An 18,746-nucleotide genomic window follows, 5' to 3' on the forward strand; every position below is an offset into this window, starting at 1 on the left:
ATCCCGCTTTATTGAATTTTCTCCCTTGACCCTGTCCCCTTTCCAAAGTGTTTGTTTTGATTACCTCCACCCCCATCTGCCCTCCCCTCCATCATCCCCCCCTTTTATTTTTTTTTAAATCTTCCTCCCTCTTCTTTCCTGTGGGGTAAGATACCCAACTGAGTATGTGTGGTAAGTGCAGAATTTTTAAAAATTAAAAAAAAACCAGAAGAATCTAGCAACTAGAGGTTTTTTTTCCTTATGGAAAATTAATAGGAAAGACAGAAATAACTTGATACAAAATAGACTACAAATGGAAAGGCTGCAAAAAATGTGGGAGTTAGACTAGATGTTCTCCAATGCCCCTTCCAACTTGAACTTCATGACTACAGCTTCCTAGAATAGTGGACACTAAATAAATGCTGTTGATTGATCAAGAAACAGAAATAAACTATTTATTCTCACACTTAGAAAACATAATACATGAGGATTATACATTTTTAATAGATGATTATTAATTTCAACCTCAGGGTTCTCTCTTGGTTGCTGTTAGAATAAAAAAACCAGAAAATTCATCTTAGAATAGAAAAATTAACTTAAAATGTTAAAATACTTTTCTAAAGGTAAGGTACTAACATCTAAAGATCTTTTGACAACTCCAAAAGACACATGATGGAAAATACTATTCACATCCAGTGAAAAAACTTTGGAGTCTGAATGCATACAGAAGCATGCTATTTGCTCTCCTTTTGTTTTGTTTTGTTTCTTCTTTCTCATGGTTCCTCCCATTGGTTGTAAGTCTTCTTTACATCATGACTAATGTGAAAATATGTTTAATATGAATATGTAAGTAGAGCCTATGTCAGATTGCACGCTGTCTTGGGGAGGGGGGAGGAGAAGAAGGTGGAGAAAATTTAAAACTCAAAATCTTATGGAAGTAAATGTTGAAAACTAAAAATTGATTAATTATAAAAAAAGAAAGATCTTTTGGGGATCAATAAAATTGATAAATTTTAAAGCCTCTTTGCATATCTAGGTAGGAAAAAAGCACCACACACAAAAAGAATCATCATACACACACACACATTGCCCCCCCTCCCACCCCCTCAATCCATTTTTATTGGAGTTGACTTTATATCAATGGTATGGAAATACTAATTGGGAAGGAATTGGGTGTGACTCCTGACACTGTCACATGATCTACTGATATAATCTAAGGATCCCTGGGCCTTGCCATCCACCCTGCTACTAAATCCATTAGGACTTCTGGGCCCTTCCATCTGATCTGCCAACAGAACTTTCTTTTATGTGTCATAATTTGAGTGTGAGCTCCTTGGGAGCAAAGAAGGCCTCGCTATGTCTGTTTGCATTCTTAGACTTCACCATAGTGCTTGGCACATAGAAAGTGCTTAATAAATGCTTTTTCATTCATTCATTCATACAAATACATGCACATACACATGTACACATGATAGCTATACAGTTACTTAACACCTAACTGGCACTTCATCATTTCGCTCCAGCCATTCTTTCCAGGATCCCTATACATTACTCCTTTTATGTACTCTATGCTTCGGTCACACTGGCTCACTTGCTATGCCCCATTCCCCACACATGGGAAGGGAAGAGACAAGTGTCAAGGTTGTATTGGGAGAGTAAGGAGACTGTACATAGCTCAGAATGATACATTCTTTTCTGCTACCCCTTCCCTCCATACGTGGTATGTGTGAGAACACTTGGCTTCAGTGCCCGCTACTATGCTAAAGGGTCTTAGCCAGTTACAAAGGATAACACAAAAATGATACTAATAACATTTTATTTAAAAAAAGTAAAGCCGACCCGCCCGTCAGTCCGTCAGTCAGTTACCACCCCCCTCCTTCTTCCTCCTCCCCTCCCCCCCACCCCCAACCGGACTCACTTTGCGGCAGCGCCGACGTCCCCACCCCCTTTCTCTGCGGAATCACCATGGCGGCTGGGACCCTGTACACATACCCTGAAAACTGGCGGGCCTTCAAGGCCCTCATTGTTGCACAGAACAGTGGGGCCCAGATCCGCTTGCTGTCTGCACCTCCCCACTTCCACTTTGGTCAGATCAACCGCACCCCCGAATTCCTCCGCAAATTTCCTGTGACGGTGGGTTCTGTGTGTTTGAAAGGAACGCCACTGCCCACTATGTGAGCAGCGATGACCTTCGAGGCTCTGCTCCGGAGGCAGCTGTCCAGGTGATCCAGTGGGTGAGCTTTGCTGACAGTGACATTGTCCTTCCAGTGAGTACCTGGGTGGCTCTACAAGCAGGTTCTAGAGCCGTCTTTCTAGCAGGCCTTTCTCAACACCAACTGCTGGTTCCTCACCTGCATCCACCAGCCCCAGTTCCGGTTGGTGTTGGGAGGAGTGAAGCTCTGCTAGAAGATGGCACAATTTGATGCTAAAAAGTTTGCTGACAGTCAGCCTAAGAAGGAGGCCCCAAGAAAGGAGAAGGGACAGTGAGAAGAGAAACAGAAGGCCCAGGCCAAGAGGATGGAAAAGAAGAAGGCGGCCGCAGCCTCCGGTACCGAGGAGAAATTGGATAATTTTGACCAGACTCTGGCTGCAGAGCCCAAGGCCAAGGATCCTTTTGCCCGCCTGCCCAAGAGCACGTTTGTGTTGGATGAGTTTAAGCGAAAGTACTCCAACGAGGACACGCTGACAGTGGCCCTGCCGTACTTCTGGCAGCACTTTGACTGTGACGCTGGTTCCTGTGGTACCTTTTCCCCCAGGAGCTCAGTCAGACCTTCATGAGCTGAAGCCTCATCACTGGAATGTTGCAGCGCCTAGACAAGCTGAGGAAGAACGCGTTTGCCAGTGTCATCCTTTTTGATACCAACAATAGCAGCGCCATTTCTGGAGTCTGGGTTTTCCTGGGCCAGGAACTTGCCTTCCTGCTGAGTCCAGACTTGCAGGTAGGTTATGAGTCCTACATGTGGCATAAGCTGGATTCTGGCAGTGAGGAGACCCAGACCATGGTCCGAGAGTACTTCTCCTGGGAGGGGACCTTCCAGCACATGGGCAAACCCTCCAATCAGGGCAAGATCTTCGAGTGAACATCCTCTCTGCTACCACCTAATTCCCCTTTTCCTCCTCTGCAGGGAGGTACCAGTCATTAAACGAAATTGAACACATTAAAAAAAAATAGTCCTTTACTGTTGAGAACGATTCGGGCTTGTCTAATTACTATGATTTGACTTTTGCTTACTAAATTTCAAATGAATAAAAATCCAGATGATTCAGAAAAAAAAAAAGTAAAGCCCTAAAAGAGCTTGGGCCAGCCAATTTTCAAGGCTTCTTTCATATTACTCACTTTCATGCAGAGGCCAGTGTCCCAGGGTCTTCCTCTTACCCAAATGTGAGTAAGCTTTTCTTGCCCCTTGGCCAAGGCAAAAATTCTTAGCAAACCATATATAACCTATACCAAATTTCTTACTTTCTCAGAGAGGGGAGGTGACAGAAGGAAGAAGAAAATATGGAACTGAAAATTTTTTTTAAATGAATATTAAAAATTGTCTTGGATGTTTCTAAATTTAAGTGTCAAACCACATAAATTTCAAATGTCCCTTTAAGCCATTTAGACATTTTTCTCATTACTGATGATGAGTTAAAATTATTTTTGGAGGCAGTGCTATATGGGCTTATCTATTTCATTTACCCCAGATATGAGTTTGTTACATTGCCATTTTCTTATTAATTAAGATTTTTTATTTTTAATTTACAACACTCAGTTCCACATGATTTTGAGTTCCAGACTTTCTTCCCTGCCCCCCCGCCCAAGATGGCATGGAATCTGATATATCTCCTACATATAATTTCGCATTCAACTTATTTACACAATAGTCAAGTTGTAAAGAAGAATTATGACCAATGGAAGGAATCATGAGAAAGAAGAAACAAAACCAAAAAAAAGAGAAAATACAAAATAAAGGAGAGCAAACAGTTTGCCTCAATCTGCATTCAGTCTCCATAGTTCTTTCTCTGGATGTAGATAGCTCTCTCCCTCATGAGTTCTTTGGAGTTGTCTTTGAACCTTGTATTGCTGAGAAGAGTGAGGTCTATCAAGGTTATCATTTAGAAACATTCGAGATAGCATGAAAATAACCCAACTGTGGAGTTAAAATGTATTGCAGTCCAGCCTATAAATCTCCATCAGAAGAGATTTATTTTGAAGGAACATCTCAAATAAAGTGCTAGTTTAAACTCCTCAGTAGTTCATTTTAGAATAAAAACAATAAAAATGATTTTTTTTCCTAAAAAGTAGGTTCAATAGTAGCCTGCCCTGCTTGGAATGTGTTGCTCTTCCAGGGGACAGTTTGGTTTCTAAGCCAGCCTATTGGAGATCAGGTACAGAAAGGTCCCAGGTAGGGACAAAAAACTGCTTTTGCTCAGAGCACTTGGATTTTAGTTAAGTGGTAATCTTGGGGATGATGCTGGTATTGATATTATTGGTAATAATATAGTGATAATGTCACTAAATTTCATTTTTGTCCAGTTAAGAAGTCTTGAATATCTTGAATCACTTCTAAATGAAGGGAAAATTTCAAATGTATTGGCACTACTCTAAAGAGGAATAAAGTTCATAATAAAGACAGTATTGAAACCAAAAAAAATTATCTTTACATGTAATTGAGAAAAAAATAAAATATTATTTTAATTTTTTAAAAAATTCTTAGTAAAGCTCTGCCTGTCAGGGATGTTGGAGAAGAAATACTTGTTCAGGTACAGGTTGCAATAAATGACATTTGATATTTGACATAGCTTCCAAACGTTAGATTCTGTGAATCTATGAGCAGTAACTTTCACACGTAAAATTTTTAGACTTGAGTCCTTTCCCTTGCAGCAGGCTGCCCCCCATCATTTGTGCTTCTCATCAACTCCAAATTTAAGCAATTTCTTAATTTCTAATACATTATGAGAATAAAAGGAATGGCTAGCATTTAAATAGTGTCTACTATGTGCCAGGCACTGTCCTGAGTGTTTTACAATTATTATCTCATTTGATCCTCACAACAACCCTGGAAGATAGAGGCTATTATTATCCCCATCTCAGAGATGAGAAAACAGAGGTTAAGTGACTGGCTCAGGAAACTTCCATATCTATACCTCCCTGTTTCAACAATATGGCTAGCAGCTGTTGTAGGGGTGAAAGACCAACACAAGCCCAACAACAAGAATGCTGCCAAAGTCCAGGTTCTTTTGATCTGCTTTACTAAGGAAAGCAACATTAAGGAGTTGACAATCTCACTTTAATCCAGCATACAAATACCATTCACTTAGTTCAGGGGAAAAAGCCAGCACCCTGAACTTCAGAGCAAAATACAAATTACAAACATTAACAGACAGACCAAATACAATTCATAGTTACCAACATCTAAGTTCAGCCTGGGAGCTCATAACAAGGGCTGACCCAGAGTCATGAGCACCACCACGGCTGTGAGTAAGAGCTCTGAAAAAGAGAAAGCCAACCCCTGGTTTTATATCTTTTTCGGGGTCAAGGGTGAGTCACACATGCGACTCACCCACGTGACCTGAAATCGTCACAAAGAGGCAATTTAAATCCACGTGGTCTAAAAGTCTCTGAAGTCCCAAACATGCCACTCAAATTCATGTAAACTGGGCCCTCCCCTGAGGCAAGGAGGTCACCAAGGACTCCCAATCTAATCAAAGAAACAAAGGCCAAACTCTTCAAGGGCACTTGGTTGAACTGAGTGCTAAGAGCCCATTTTGACTGCCAACACACTCCGCCTACCAGATCTCTCCCATGACACATTTCCAAGTACTAATGGATGTCCTGTTTCTGCCTCAAACTCCACCTGCCTGAAGCTCTGAACTGCCCTGTCTCTGACAGTGACCTCACCACTGTTCACCCAGCTCCCTAGCCTCCAAGTCAATCCTTGATTCATTCACTCCCTTCTCCAATCCCACATCAACTAAGTGGCCAGTTCCACCAGTTCTTTGTTGTTATTCAGTTGTTTTCAGTTGTGTCTGACTTTGTGACCCCATTTGGTGTTTTCTTGGCAAAGACACTGGAGTGGCTCTCCATTTCCTTCTCCAGCTCATTTTATAAATGAGTAAACTGAGGCAATTAGGGTTAAGTGACATGCCCAGGGTCACACAGCTAGTCTGAGGTCATATTAGAACTCAAGTCTTCCTGACTTCAGTCCCAATTCTCTATCCACTGAGCCACCTAGCTGCCCTATCCTGCCCGTTCTATTTCCAAATTTTTGCTTATATCCATTTCCTTTCCTTTGCTCACATTGTTATATTACCCCTTACCTGGAATATTATATCTTCCTTACTGATCACTCTTCCACCAGTATTTCTTCCTCTCCAACTGTCCTTCGCACTGTTGCCAAGGAGGTATTCTTAATGTGCAGGTCAGATCCAGACATTATTCTGTTCATAGACATTCAGTGGCTCCCCATTGCTTAAAATAGAAAAGTAAAAACTTCTTAGCCTTGCATTTAAGGACCTCTACAATTTGGTTCCACCCTACCTGTCTAACCTTATTGCTGACTTTTCCTCCCATTTGTTCTCTCTGTATTCCAGCCACTCTGGACTACTGGCCATTTCTAGATTTCATCCTGCCACAGAGAGGTAACAAAGTAGAAAGAATGCTTAATCTGGTTTCGGAAGACCTGGGTTTGTTTGATCCCTGGTCCTGCTACCTATTATCTTTGTAACCTTGGGCAAATCTCTTTGCTTCTCTGGGTCTCAGTTTCTTCATTGGTAAAATGAAGAGATTAGAAGTGGTGATCTTTGTGTTCCCTTCCAGCTCTATATCTATAATACTGTATGCATTTGAGTTCATCCAACATGCTTGGAACACTCCATGTTTCATAGTTGGAAGTAACTTTAGACATCAACTAGTCTGACCTCCTCAATTTATAAATGAGGAGTCTGAGATCCAGAGAGTTTAGTGACTTATCCTAGTCAAAGAGCAAAAGTGAGATTAGAACCTAAGTCCTCTAGATTCCAATTGCAGGATTTATTCCACTATATCACACATCCATCGGAAGGCTTGTCTTTCTCTAAAACCCAGTACCAGTAGCAAATCCTCCATTAAGCCTTCCCCAAGCCTCTTATCTAGAAGTGGTCTCTTTCTTCCCGACATCTCATCTCTGTCCATCTCTCCTAATCAGTCATTACATTCTGTCTTATACTAGAGCTCCTTTTGTACTTACCTCTCTTTGTTCAGGGACAGCTCGTTGACACAGTGGGGAGAACACCAGGCCTGGGGTCAGAAAGACCTGAGCTCAAATCTGGCCTCAGACACTTGCTAACTGTTTGGCTCCAGGCAAGTCACTCAATTCTCTTTGCCTCTGTTTCCTCATCTGTCAAATGAGCTGGAGAAGGAAATGGCAAACCACTCTAGTATCTTTGCCAAGAAAACTCCAAAAGGGGTCACAAAGAGTTGGACTTGACTGAATAACAACTCTTTGTTCTACTAGTCTTTAAGAAAGAGTGCAGAACCCACAAGAGAGGGTACATAGTGGATAGCCTACCAGACTTGGAGACCTGGTTCAAACCCTACTTCACATACTAGTTGTACACTAGTCAACAAGTCACTTAAACTCTCAGCTTCTAAATGGGGATGATAATAGGTTGCTGTAAGGATCAAGGTAGGTAATCTGTTGTCAGGCATTTTGCTAACCTTAATGTTAACTATTATTCTGATGTTGCCTTTCATCTTTACATGTCCAGGGTCTGATGTAGCACAATATATAGCATCTACCTCATAAGGGTTTGTTGAATTGAATTAAATTGAACCAAGATAAAATAAATTGAATTGGATAGTAGAAAAAAAATTCAATATAAGAAAACATTATGTCCACAGTAAGATTGTTTCAATGAAGCTGTTAATCTTGCTTTTAAAAAAAAGTAGCTTTTGCTTATATACTTGCCGAAAGAAATTTCATTTTTTCCCTTTTTTTTTTAGTGTGGGAGAGAAAGTAAATAGATTTATGTTTATTTGAAAAATACTGAGGGTGGTGCTACAGATGTGATTAACTGTTTTGCTTAACTGTTTTGCTTTGCTATAAGAGACCTCTCATGAAGTTGGAGTAATCTATAAATGTTTGCGATGTAAAAACAAAACATCTACAAAACTAAAAAAAGTGTAAAAAGTAGCAGCTTTGGATTAAAGTTGATGATTGTTGTCACATTAATTTGTAAATTAGCTTTATTACCATTTTTGCTGTTATTTGTTGACATAATTTTATATGACTAGCTATCATTTTAGGAGCAAATATGGGGAAACCCATAGTGGATAAAAGTTGACCAGTTTCCTGAAAATACCAGCAAGAAAATGCATTCTGCCTGCATTTTCTCAGAGATAGAATCTAGGTGCTTAATCATTTAGCCTTTTGGGCCGGCTTCTTGTTAGAATAGATGAAAACCATGAATAATTCAGACATTTGAGGTTCATGCTATCCAACAGTGCTGACAGCAGCCAAAAAAAATCTTAGGCAATTAGGAAGAACCTCAAGGTGATAAGATAGCGTTACTGGGTCATGCTGACACCAAATGTGTTTAATGATAATTGCAGTGTGTATCCAGTGGTATCCAAATACAAGGATGAGACAGTCATATTGCTGGAGTTTATACATTTCAAAGTTTTCTTGGATTAGTCACTGAGTACACCTGTCACCTATTTCATTCACACCTTGAGTACTCTAGCTTTGAAGCCTAATTTACATGATAGCTGTACTTTAATGAAATACTTCTCCAGTTTAAAAAAAATTCAATTTTTATTGATATTTTTACACCATCTTTATTTCCACATGAATCCTCCCTCCCTCCTTACCCATAAATCTGTCCTTCCCTTCCTGAAAATCCACCCCTTCTAACAAAGATGAGGTAAGTTAATGCCTCAGTAGACAGAACTCTGAGCCTGGAGTCAGAAAGACTTCAGTTCGCATCCAGCACCAAACTCTTACTAGCTGCGTAATCCTGGGAAAGTCACTTAACTGCTGTCTTCCTCAGTTTCTTCAACTGAAAAATGGGAGATATTTAGCACCTACATCCTGGGGCTCTTCTGAGTATCAAATAAGATAATATTTGCAAAGTGCTTAGCATGTAGTAGGTGGTTAACAAGTAATTGTTTCCTTCCTTCTACTCCATGACACTGTAAGCAGACTTGAAATAAGGGCCCTGAGAGGCCCTTTATTATTCCCCCTAGTCTAACTCCCTATTTTACAGGTGAGGAAATTGAGTCTTAGAGATTTGGCCATGGTTATACAGGTAGCAAGTGGTAAAGCTGGGATTTGAACCATGGTCCTCTCACTTCAGATTCCTGCCCCCTTTTCACTGTACTTCATATATTGCAACCCTTGAGCAATTAACTAAGAGTTTGCTACAGTCATGTCGAATTTGAATAAAAATGGGGGCCACTGAGCTGTATATAAAATCCCTGAGGGCTGCATATTGACTTAGGAAAACACATGTGTTTGTATATTTCTTTTTTTTATTAATGCATCAACACATTAAAATCAGTGGTTTGGGCCACACTCTGGAGTGTTGTGGGCAGCGTGTTTAACATCTCAGGTCTGGAACACAAGAAATAGGAAGATAGGAAACACCACAGTATGAATCATCATTCTGATCTTTCCCCTAAGATGTGTCCACCAAAGACCCTTAAAATAAACCACTTAACTTTTATACCTCTGCCTCTTTGGGTTCCAAGCTCTGATTCATAAAGCTAACTTCCCTACCCAGTCACTTAAGAACCAAGTTGTGTGAGAAGACTTTGTAAGACAATTGTGAGTTAAAAGACTTCTTGTACACTCTCCAATTATAACCAGTGTTTGCAGTATTTTATATTTGATCAAAACCTGTTGTTTATTCCAATAGTCTGACAAAGGGAGAAACTTTCTACTGAAAGAAAGTCACAGTAGGCATTGGTGCTTATGAAATGTTAGAAGAGCAAAGAAAGAAAATGCTGTAGGTGGCTGTTTTTTTCATGAACAGGAAATGTGAGAGTCCTGAGTCTCATCTTACCGATGGGCTGGAGGTGCTGCCAAGGGTGACTTAAGTGAGTTAATTAAAGAGAAATAGCAATTAAGACCTGAAATAATGATAGAGATCCAAATTTCTGCTACGAGTTTACCTGTTCCATACCTTTGCCCCTTTCCCATTTCTCTCTTGGATATTTCTTTAAAATCCCAAAAATCTGACCCTAGTGCAAATAATCTGAATGGGGTGGGGGGGAAGTATGCTACAACAAATATTTTATAATCCAAACTTGCAAGATGACTCTGCTGTCTGTACCAAGTTTAAATCTAGGACATTACCTAGTCTAAAGAAACTCTAGAGAGCTAAGGAATTGGATGGTTTATTTTGCTTCTCTAGAGAAATGGAATTGCTTGCATAGTTGATTTTTTACACCTATCATTTCCAAACGGTAGCTGTGGTCCAGTGCAATATCTGTATTTTAGGATACATCTTAGTTTTTTTTTTAAAGTGAGTTAAGGAGAAATAGAAATTAAAACATGAACACAATGGCACTGTCTTATAGTAGGAAGATGATGGATTTGGAATCACTTACTCCCTGTGTGACCCTGGCAAGACTCTCTGGGTTTCAGGTTCCTCATCTACAGAAAGGGATTAGACTAGATCAGGGGTTCTTAACCTTTTTGGTGTCATGGACTCCATTGGCAATCTAGTGAAGTTTTATGGAACTTTTCTCAGAATTATGTTTTTAAATGAATAAAATAAAATACATAGGGCCAAGTTCTCTTAACAAATGACTCCCTCTCTTTCACCTTTGCTTCTTCCTGTGGGGTTGATGGGTAAAATGGCCAAAGCAGGCTGGGCAAATTCCCCAAAGGCCAGGTCATGCAGCAGAATTTCTAGCAGTTTAGGCCATTGCTGCCCCTTCACTCCCAGAAAAGTATACATTCCTTTCTGGTCCAGGAATCTTAGATAGCACTCAGGAGCCCTTGTATTGTCCCTGCCCACTTGTCACATGTAGGCTTTTTTAAGTCTTAAAATATGAACCTAAAGAAGAAATATGAGGACAGACTGCCAAGATGGCAGTATAGCAGGAAGCAGGGAGTTCTTCCCACCCACTCCTATCCCAAACTCTTCCAAACAGATCCAGAAAATATACCAGATTGAATACTAATGGGGAAATCCAAGAAAAAGTCACGTGGTAATTTTTTCAGCCCAGATTGGCATAGAGAGACAGACAAGTCTGCAGACACTGGGGATGGAGCCTAGTGAGGAACATGGAGCACACTTCTCTTGGAGTGTACCAGGATGCAAGGAGAACCTGTGAAATGGGGCAAGAAGAAATGCCAGACCCATATCAGGGCACTCCTAGACTCGTACTGGAGTATCATGACAGGGACACATCCAAACTGGCAGCCACTCTCCAGTGCCAGGGAAGACTGAAGAACCTGTTTCCATTCCATGACCTGCCCCCAGCAGTATCAGGCCTTAGGTAGTATACAAAGAAAGGAGCAAGTTCAGAATCAAGCATCCCAAGAATCAGATCCCTAGAGCAGAGAGGGGTATCTCAAGTCTGAAACCTATAGAGGAAGGAATCCCAGACCAAAGGGAAGCTTAAAGTTCTGTTACTCTGAACCAGGAGAGCTTCCTAGCTGGGTGACCATGACTGAGTCCAACAGCAATCTAATGTTGTTCAGTCCCAAACTCAGGTGAGGAACTGGTAAAACTCAGACTGGGGCAGGGGAGAGGGAGTACAGTACAACAATCACACTTTGGGAGTGCTAAAAGTTCACAGTTCCTCAGTCTGAGCCATCACTAAGATCCTGGAATAACACAACACTTGATACCCCAAGAAATCAGCAACAGGACCAAATTTGGAAGGACACAGAGCCTGGTCCTAACATTCAGTCTGAAGTCAGAAAGTGGGTTGTAAAAATGGCTAAATAAAAAAAAGAATCTCACTGTAAAAAGCTATTATGGTGACAGGGACACTCAAGACATAAACCCAGAAGAGAATGATTCCAAAACATCTACAGGCATATTCTCAAAGGAAAACACAGTTTGAGCACAGATTCAACTAGAATTCCTGGAAGAGACGAAGTAAGAGTGTAAAAAGACTTTATAAGTGTTTTTGTCATTGAAATGAGAGCACTAGAGAAAAAATGGGAAAAGAAATGAGAGATCTGGAAGAAAGAATTGAAAAGGGAATTAATAGCTTGGCACAAGAGGCATAAAATCTTGTCCAAGCAATAAATATCTTGAAAATTAAAATGAACCAAATAGAAGCCAGCGAGCCCATGAGACAACAAGAAATATTAAAACAAAAATCAAAAGACTGAAAAATAGAAGAAAATATAAGGTATTCCATAACAAAAACAACTGACCTAGAAAACAGATTGAGTAGAAAAATTTAAGAATCATCAGACTCCTGAATGCCATGGCCAAAACAAGAACTTATACAGCATATTTCAAGAAATATGAAAAGAAAGCTGCCCAGATTTCTTAGAATCAGAGAGCAAAGTAGAAATTGAAGGAATCTACTAGTCATTTCCTGGAAAAAAAACTCCCAAACAAAAAATCTCAGGAACATTGTAGAGAAATTCAGAGCATCCAAGTCAAAGAAAAAATACTGAGAGCAGAAATTTAATTACCAAGTGGCCACGGTCAAGGTCACACATATCACCATTATAAAGAAGTAAAGAACTTGGAATATCATATTCCAGAAGGCAAAACTGAGTATAGTCACAGGAGAAAAAAATGGGTCTTCAATGAAATGCTATTTTATAGCATACAATAACAACAAAAACAATAATAGAGCAGTCTTCTCATTTCGTTCCTGCTCAGCTGCTGCTTCTTGCTTAGGCAAGGCTTCAGAAGATACCACCAAGATGCCATTTGAAATGGAACACGCCATGAAAAGTATGATGTTTATGTTTCATAAGTTTGCTGGAGACAAAGGCTACTTAACAAAAGAATATCTAAGAGTTCTTATGGAAAAAGATTCTTGGAAAACCAGAAAGACCCTTTAGCTATAGGAAAGATTATGAAAGACCTAGACCAGTGCTGATATGGAAAAGTGGGCTTCCAGACCTTCTTTTCACTAATTGCCAGGCTAACCATGGCATGCAATGACTATTTTGTTGCACATATGAAGCAGAAGGGGGAAAAATGAATTCAAGCCAAGGAACTCTTCCCAATCCTGACCCATCGAAGTATCCTGAGTGGTTACTTTCTATATATCCCCATAGGGGATATATACCCCTAGGGTGAGGCAGATGTATGAGCAGATCCAGATGCTTAAAATGTACAAATGAACTCCAGGCTTACAATTTGACAGCTAGGGAAAGAAAATACAAATATCTCAGATAAGCTTTTGATTTTTTTTAGATTACATGCACTCTCTACCCCACAATAAGAAGAAAAAACATCCTTAAAAATACACACACAGAATAATGGAGGTCTCCTAAGCATTTCTGATGAAAAGACCAGAGATGCATAGAAATTTTGAAGTGCAAACCACAGAAGTTAAGAGAATCATGAAAAAGATAAACACAGATGAACATTGATAAAGGACTTAATTGCTTACGTTCTCATATGGGGAAATGAGACATGTCCCTATTAGCCCTACTATCATCAGAGGGTCATAGAGGTCATAGACAGAAAGCCTGAGAGTGGTTCTTTTGTATCTTGGTAATCTTAAAAGAAGAATGGAAAGAAAAGAGAAGAAGAAATCACTAGAGAGGAAAGGAAAAGAAAGTTAGGGGAAATTATCTCACATAATCAGGGTGCACAGGTAGACATTTATACAAATGGTGGGGTGGGAGAGAGCATCTGATACTTGAAGCTTACTCTCATCTGAACTGGTTAAAAAAAAGGAAGAAGATACATGCACAGTTGGGTGCAGAAACACATTTTACTCAATAGGAAAATAGGAGGGAAAGGGGAGAAGGGAGAAGTAAGAATTAGAAAGAAAATAGATTAAGGAAGGGATTAGTCCTAAGCAAAACAAACTCTGGTATACAAAAATATTTATAGCTCTTTTTGAGGTGGCAAAGTATGGGAGTCTGAGAGAATGCCCATAATGGCTAAAAAAGTTATGGCATATAAGTGGTATGGAATGAAATGATAAAAGAGGTGGACCTGGGAAGACTTGTATAAACTGATACAAAGTGAAGTGAACAATATATACAGATTAAAATATGATAATGACAACTTTAGAAGAATTAGGAACTCTGATCAGCGTAATGACCAACTATGATTCCAAAGAACTAATGATGAAACATGCTACCCACTTCCTAATAGAAATGTCAGGGACAAAGAGCACAGAATAAAACATATATATTTTTTGGACATGGCCAATGTAAAATTTGCTTTGTTTGACTATAGATGTTCATAACAAGGGTTTTGTTTTTCCTTAGTTCACAATGGAGAAGGAAGATTAAGGTTGGGTAAAAAGGTGGATTTTTCCTGATTGAAAAAAAAAAACAAAATAAAACTTATTTAACAAGATCATCTAACAAGAAAGCACCCTGAGGAATTTGCCTGGGCATACCAGATCTCTTAAGATGAAGATACTCTACATTCCCTTCCTGTAGGTAGATGAAGTCTATTCTGATTAGCTGTATAACCAGAGTAGGCTGTATCTAAAGCTGGGGAGACTGAGATAGTCTCTTTTTGTCACTTTTTCTGCCTTACACTCATTTCTGCTGAGTGCAGAAAATCCCAGAAGGGTGAAATCTAATCTATCTGGCCTTCCAGGCAATGAGGACAAGGATAAACTGTGTTATTCTTTTTAAAAAGAAAGAGATATGAGAAGATATCTTCTGATCCTTTGCAGGCATTGGAGGTGAGGTATGTTTCACAGTTGTGGAACAATGAAATATAAATTCAGATATTTTTGGTCTGTATTGATCTGTTTTTCTGAATTTTTGTTCTCTTCTTCCTCTTTTCTTTTCTTTTTGTTTTTTAAATTCTTTGTTGCGAAGGATGGCTCTCTGGTAGACAAGAATACAGGGAGAAGTCTAGGTGATGGAAAACAAAAGTGATAGATGTTTTTCCAGAAGAAAAAAGAACTCTGAAATATAATAACTGTCATCTGTCATCAAAACACAAAAGCTATGTTTTGAAACTTTTGAGCCTACCACATCTGGGCACTGATGCAGCAGCTGTTTAAACATTGACTTTTTTTAATTTATTTTTTATTATTTAATATTTTGAGTTTTCAACATTGATTTCCACAGGATTTTGAGTTACAAATTTTCTCCCCATTTCTACCCTCCCCCAACCCCAAGATGGCATATATTCTGATTGCCCCTTTCCCCCATGTGCCCTCCCTTCTGTCACCCCACTCCCCACCTTATCCCCTTTCCCCTAACTTTCCTGCAGGGAAAGATAGATTTCTATACCCCATTGCCTGCATATTTCCCAGTTTGTTTTTTTTTTAGCATTTTGAACATCACACACAACAGTTGACTCTAATTTTAGATGTTATTCAATTTGGGCTCCTATACTGACCTTGGGCCTCATAATATTCTAAAATATTCATGTTTATTCATCTGAAGGTTATTTACTGCCCTACGCATGGTTATGTTTCAGCAGGCACTCTCCACCAGATTGCGTTGAGCAATGACAGACTTTTAGCCCAAATGTACAGCTTAGTGGAAGACTTAGTGTTTTCCATCTAATATCATAGTGAAAAGTTACAATGGATCCCATCATGTTTCAGGATGGAACAATAGAAACTACAGGAAGAAGCACTGACAGGGTGCTTTTTTCTTTTCTTAAAAAAATTTTTTAAAAAACCCCAATTTTTTACTCTTCTTACCAAACCTGGGAGATATGTCAATATAATTGATTGTATTTTACAGGAAGGTCAAGTTCTGAAAATTAGTCAGTCAATAAATATTTATTAAGCACTTACTATGGGCCAGTCACTGTGCTAAACACCAGAGATACAAAGAAAGGGAAAAGAGACAGTCTTTGCTCTCAAGGAGATCACATTGTACTGAGGGAGACAAAATGTAAACAACTTTGTACAAATAAGCAGTATGCAGGATCAATTGAAAATAATACACAGAGGAAGAAACTAGAATGGGGGGGGGGGAACTGAGAAAGGTTTCCTATAGAGGGCAGGATTTTAGCTGGGACTTGAAGGAAGCCAGGGAAACTAGGAAGAGATGGAGATGAGGAGGGAAAGCATTGCAGGCATGGAGGAGAGCCAGTGAAAATGCCTAGAATAAGAGCGAGTGCCTTTTTCAAGGAACAGCAAAGCTAGTATTGTTGGATCCCAGAGTTCATGGGAGAATGGGTTGTAAGGTATAAGAAGATCAGAAAGGTGAGCAGAGCATGTTATAAAAGCCTTTGCATGCCAAAGGATTTTATATTTGATCCTAAAGGTAATAGGGAGCCCCTGGAGTTTATTGAGTAGGGGATAACACAGTCAGACCTACATCATAGAAAGATCACTTTACAGCTGAATAGAGAATGGATTGGAGTAAGAAGAAATTTGGAACAGGCAGACAGGCAGGCCACTGCAGTAGTCCATGTGTGAAGTAATGAGGGCCTGCACTAGAGTTGGTGGCAATGTCAGAGAAGAGAAAGGGGTGTATTCAAGAAATAGTGCCAAGGTGAAATCAACAGATCATAGCAAGAGATTGGATATGAAAACCAGAGATAGTGAGGAGTTGAAAATCATTCCTAGGTTTATGAGTCTGAGGAAGTCATAAAGATGGTGTTGCCCTCTACAGTAATAGGGAAGGTAAAGAGATGAGGAGGACTTAGGGGAAAATATAATGAGTTCCATTTTGGAATTGTTAAATCTACTGGACATTTAGTTTGAGATGTCTGAAAGGTAGTTGGAAATATGAGGCTGGAGGTCAGTGGAGAGATTAGGTCAGGCTAGGTAGATTTGAGAACCATCAGTACAAAGATGATAACTAAATCCATAAGAGCTGATGAAATCAAGTGAAGTAGTATAGAAGGGCCCAGGGCAGAATCCTGAGAGATACCTATGGTCATAGGGCATAATCTGGATGGGAATCCAGCAGAGGAGACTGAGGAACAGACCTATAGGTATGAGGAAAACCAGGAGAGAGTGGCATCTTGAAAACCTAGGGAGAAAGTATTAAGGAGAAGATGATCAACAGTGCCAAAGGCTGCAGAGAGGTCAAGAAGAATGAGAAACAAGAAAAGGCCATTGGATTTGGCAACTAAAAGATCATTCATGACTTTGGAGAAAACAATTCTGGTAGAATAATAGGGTTGCATGCCAGATTATAAAGGGTTAAGAAGAAAGTGAGAGGAAAGTAGGGGCCATACTGTAGACAGACCTTTCAAGAAATTTTGCTACAAAGGGCAGCTACAGAGATGCAGGACTATAGTTAGCAGGGATGGAAGATCCAGTGAGGGTTATTTTCAAGGTGGAGAAGAAGTGGACATGTTTGTAGGAAGGAGGAAATGAGCTATGAGAGAAAGTTGGGAGGCTGAATGGACAAGACTTGGCAATTGGTTGGATGTAGGGAGAGGGGGAGAGAGGTTGAAGGGACGAGAACTCAAAGGTTCTAAACCTGTGCGACTGGAAGGAGGGCCCTTGAAAGATGTAGGAAAGTAATAAAGAGGGAGGGAGTTTGGGGAAAAAATAATGAGTTGAGCTCAGGAATCTGTGTGCCCATACTTCTGCTACCCCAGGATGTAATAGCAGAAACTGGAGCAGGTGGTTGGTTATTGTCCTTCATTCTCGAAGAGGACCAAAATGACATCACTATGCTTCAGTCAAGATTCGATATGTCTGACTGGCTGATCAGTCAAATATGAGCTTGGAATGCTCTACCACAGGTCAGGCACAAATAGTCCGTGTGAACATTTGGGGTGCATACTCCAAACTTGTGCATCCTACATTTCCCTTGAGCTGTTTCAATTCCGCTTTGCTCATAGAGCATAGCACCTTCTCTGATGTGGGCACACACGCCATGCTGAGCAGTCCTGTGCCAATGTCTCCCATGTCACACAATCAATTCCAAAATTCTTGAGAGAGACCTTGAGAGTGGCCTTGTATCGCTTCTTCTGACTGCCATGTGAACTCTTGCTCTGTGTGAGTTCTCCATAAAATATTCCTTTTGCCAAACATACATTTTGAATTCAGACAATGTGGCCAGCCCATTGGAGTTACACTCTCTGAAGCAGAGTTTGAATGCTTGGAAGTTTAGTTCAAGTAAGGAACTCAGTGTCTGATACCTTTTCCTGCCAGGTGATCTTCAGAATCTTCCTATGACAATTCAAATGGAAGCTACTCAGTTTCCTGGCATAGCGTTGGTAGACTGTCCAGGTTTCACAGGCATACAGTGAAGTCAGCACCACAGCTCTGTAGACCTTCAGTTTGGTAATCAGTCTAATATCTCTTCTCTCTCATACTTTCCTTAGGAGCCTCCCAAACACTGAGCTAGCATGCATCAACCTCATTATCAACGTGTACGTCCCTGGAAAGTACACTACCAAGGTAAGTGAACTTATCTACAGCATTCAAAACTTCTCCATTTGCTGTAACTGATAGTTCCACGTATAGATGGTGTTGTGGTGGCTGATGGGGCACCTGTGTTTTCTTGGTGTTAATTGATAGGCCAGAATTAGTGCAAACAGCAGAGAATTGATCCATACTTCATTGCATCTCAGTTTCAGAGGCTGCATTGAATGCACAATCATCTGCAAACAGAAAATCATGCACTAACACTCCCTCCACTTTGATCTTGGCTTGTAGCCTTTTCAAGTTGAAGAATTTACCATCAGTGTGGTAG

General features: G+C 40.0%; 2 pseudogenes; both read left to right on the plus strand.

Annotated features, from left to right (window-relative positions):
* The first annotated feature begins 1,944 nt into the window (after nucleotides 1–1,944).
* Nucleotides 1,945–3,059, plus strand: LOC118834694 (annotated as a pseudogene).
* A 9,786-nt stretch (nucleotides 3,060–12,845) lies between these two features.
* Nucleotides 12,846–13,129, plus strand: LOC118843682 (annotated as a pseudogene).
* Nucleotides 13,130–18,746: the final 5,617 nt, after the last annotated feature.

Source organism: Trichosurus vulpecula, chromosome 1, assembly GCF_011100635.1.
Source record: "Trichosurus vulpecula isolate mTriVul1 chromosome 1, mTriVul1.pri, whole genome shotgun sequence".
Lineage (NCBI taxonomy): Eukaryota > Metazoa > Chordata > Mammalia > Diprotodontia > Phalangeridae > Trichosurus > Trichosurus vulpecula.